The sequence below is a fragment of the Rattus rattus genome, chromosome 16 (assembly GCF_011064425.1).
Source record: "Rattus rattus isolate New Zealand chromosome 16, Rrattus_CSIRO_v1, whole genome shotgun sequence".
NCBI classification, from domain to species: Eukaryota; Metazoa; Chordata; class Mammalia; order Rodentia; family Muridae; genus Rattus; species Rattus rattus.
In genome coordinates this window covers 7055804-7059131 of record NC_046169.1, presented here as the reverse complement: position 1 = coordinate 7059131, position 3328 = coordinate 7055804, and the positions used below count along the sequence as shown (strand labels likewise).

The 3328-nt window shown below is 45.7% G+C and overlaps 1 long non-coding RNA gene and 2 other non-coding genes across 3 annotated transcripts; all 3 read left to right on the top strand.

The window, feature by feature from the left end:
• Positions 1–381: 381 nt before the first annotated feature.
• LOC116885339 lies at positions 382–2103 on the top strand. Its single transcript, XR_004386003.1, has 3 exons — positions 382–504; positions 1683–1761; positions 2059–2103. It is a non-coding gene; the product is annotated as an uncharacterized LOC116885339 (long non-coding RNA).
• A 209-nt stretch (positions 2104–2312) lies between these two features.
• Positions 2313–2383, top strand: LOC116885994. Its single transcript, XR_004386067.1, has one exon. It is a non-coding gene; the product is annotated as a small nucleolar RNA SNORD102 (small nucleolar RNA).
• Positions 2384–2624: 241 nt separating this feature from the next.
• Positions 2625–2753, top strand: LOC116886003. Its single transcript, XR_004386075.1, has one exon. It is a non-coding gene; the product is annotated as a small nucleolar RNA SNORA27 (small nucleolar RNA).
• The last annotated feature ends 575 nt before the right edge of the window (positions 2754–3328 follow it).

The following is a 3328-nucleotide window of genomic DNA, read 5'->3' as shown; positions in this document are numbered from 1 at the left end:
GCATGCGCACCATGCATGGCTTTTCAAACTTTAACAGACCAGTAGGTGCGTTGTTTAACCACTTCTGGAGAAAAACTTGAAATAAACACAGACAAGGTTTTTGTCCACACGTAACTGTTTGCCTACGCGACTCACGCTACGAACATTAAAACGCAGCGGACCACAGAACGTAGGACAAGACAGAGGAGAGGCGGTCCCTCTACGTCACATGACGCAGGGTAACGTCAGCACGCTACGAAAGTCGCGTCTGGCTCTAAGCCCGCGAGGGCCCCATTCTGGGCTGTCTAACACGATGCCTGTGTGAGTTTCTGTTGGCCTGCTGTCTTCAATCTGTGCAAAGGAGAGCATGCTCACGGAGTCTCTAGGTTATCGGGGCGATGAGGTTCTCTCGAAGATCTCTCAGGCCGGCCGTTTCTCTTCAGGCGGCGCCGTGGGCAGCCCGCGGGCCTTGTAAGAGCGCGCAGCCCCGCCCTCCTCCTTTCCGCCGGGGCAGCCATCTTCCAGGTTGGTGTGCGCGTGGCTCTCTGTTCTTAGGCGCCGCACACGCTGCGTGGGGAGCCCAGGCCGCGGAGACTGCGTGTTAGGGTCGTGGGGAGACTGTCTGGAGGCCACTCCCCTGTGCGGGGTGTGCTAGGGGGCTCCTATCCGGGGTAACTGGGCCTGGCCCAGTCTTGGTTGCCGGGCGTCGGCCTAACTCCAAACTTGAGCATGTGCTGTTGGGTTAGGACTTACGATTCCGTTTGGGTCTTAACGATATCTGGGTGTGTACAATCCTGGAATTGGCTCGGGCGAGGAGGGTGCCCGCCGGGTCAGCCTGGTAATGATATAGATGTAATGGGGATCCCACCTCCGGATGCATGAAACACTTAGCAATTTGCAAATTTTGGCCCTTAGAAGACGAGAGTAGGGAAGGAAGGTAACATTAAGGCTGCAAGGGCAGTTGGTTACCTGGTACACGATGCTTTGGGGCTTCCCTTAGGAATGGCAGGTATTTCTGCCCTGTATGACTGGAGTAATCCAACCTTGTTGGTTCGTGGGAAAACAAGATCTGGCTCTAAGTATGTGTAGTTGGTAAGTTCTTAGACGGTGCTAAATTAGCTGCCAATTGAGTAGTCTTAGTCTTCCTGTGCCAAAAATCTGCGGGTTCTGTGTTATCTTTGCTGCTTATAGAACTAGTCTATTTTCAGGGAGGAATGTGAGCTTAAGTATTCTTTGTAGCAGAGAGCATTGGGGCTTGCATTAAATTTAGTGGGAATCTGGTTTTTCTCTACATGCTTCCTAATACATTAGCAAGTGGAAGTGTGGAATTAAGAGAGTTTTGATAGAAAACTAGGTTGGTAAAAATGAAACTAGCATCGAAGATCAGGCTGAGTTTGGTGATCTCCAAGTTATCCTGGAGTTGTAGGCTTCATTGTCTTGGCATTCTAGACCCTTTTACATGAAGATAATGAGTATGTTGGCTTAAGCTTTAATATACAGTCCTGCTGGTTCTAATGACGGAATTTGGGGTCTTTCTGCTAAGAGGAATAGTGGGCACCCATCTTTAATTCTAGTGCTTCATGAGGTTGAGGGAGCCTGGTCTGTGACATCCCTCTGATAAATTTAAAAGGCAATGTAAACACTGGAAGGGGGTTAATGAGACACTGCTAACATTAAATTTGAATTGTTATTTCTGGTTTCAGTAACTCGCCAAAATGACGAACACAAAAGGAAAGAGGAGGGGTACTCGGTATATGTTCTCTAGACCTTTTAGGAAACATGGTAAGTGGCACAATCCTCTTTGATATTTATGATTGCATTTATCTATGTCCCAGCTTGTTAAATGGTGGCTTGTTAGCAGCATGCACTTGTGTTCTGCCATAAGGAGAAGTGCTTCTCATAGTTCATAATTGTCTGCAGGCTCACCCTGCAAAGAAGTGGCATGTCTTACTTTGACTGGCTTTGCTTGTAGGAAAAATCATCCTTTACAGTGTATATAACTACTAAACGTGTACTTTGTGTTGAAAATTGGTACCCTCATGAAAGTGTACATGTCTTTGTTCTTTTTTCCTGTTGCAGGAGTCGTTCCTTTGGCCACATACATGCGAATCTACAAGAAGGGTGATATTGTAGACATCAAGGTAAGGAGAGTGCTAGCTCATGTATTTAAGCCTAGATGGCTCTCAGGTATAAGGGCAGGCAGGTTTCTTATTTTAAAGCCAGGTGGGTCTATACAGTTAGACCCCATCTGAAGACAAAATTCATTATTGAAGGAAAACCCCAGTGAATTCTACATTCTGTGATGGGTAGTTGAATATATCCTGGTGCTCTGGAACTTAATGATGATTGTCTATTTGATTGCTTGATGCAATGTGAAAACCACATTTCACCGGCTCTGAGAGTTCTTGAGTTGACCTTGAAAGGGGGCCTTGGTTAGTTACAAGGAGTTGGAAGGAGGGATTGCTGCAGTAATGCTTTGTCTGTTGACTAGGGAATGGGCACTGTTCAAAAAGGAATGCCCCATAAGTGTTACCATGGCAAAACCGGAAGAGTCTACAATGTCACCCAGCATGCTGTGGGCATCATTGTAAACAAGCAAGTTAAGTGAGTACAACACCCTTCTTTGTAACTAAGGAGTTGGTCAAACACCCCCTTTCACTTTGCCAATTGGACTTAATGTCTTCATTGGCCATTCAAGTGGGGCAAAGGAAATAACCTTTTAAAACTCAGGCAAACTTAAGTGTTTGTCTTGTAACCTGTCAGGGGAAACATTGACATTGGGGAGGGAGGATTCTGTGAGTGTGGTTGGTACTGGTTTTTATAGCATTAAAACTTCATTACAAGCTTTATTAGCCTACTGGGGCTAAGTTACTATGATTTTTGGGCCTGTTTTCATCAGAAAAGCAACTAAGGTATTCTCTACGGTCCTCTAAATTTGGGTGAGAATGATTGACATGTCACCATGTTGGTCTTGAGTGAAGTGTTAGCAGTGTACATTTTTGCTGTCTTTCTGAATGAAGCACTTAGAATTTATTGGTCTTTGGTCATTCCAGAGGCAAGATTCTGGCCAAGAGGATCAATGTGCGGATTGAGCACATCAAGCACTCAAAGAGCAGAGACAGTTTCCTGAAGCGGGTGAAGGAGAACGATCAGAAGAAAAAGGAAGCCAAAGAGAAGGGCACCTGGGTTCAGCTGAAGCGCCAGGTGAGAGCCATCTTGGCAGTATTTATTAAGTTGAGGAATGTATAAGACTTTGCTCACTTTGTTAATAAGTTTAAGAATTGAGTGCCTGTTAATTCCAAAGGACTCTAAACTTTACCATAATTCCTTTACCAGCCTGCGCCACCCA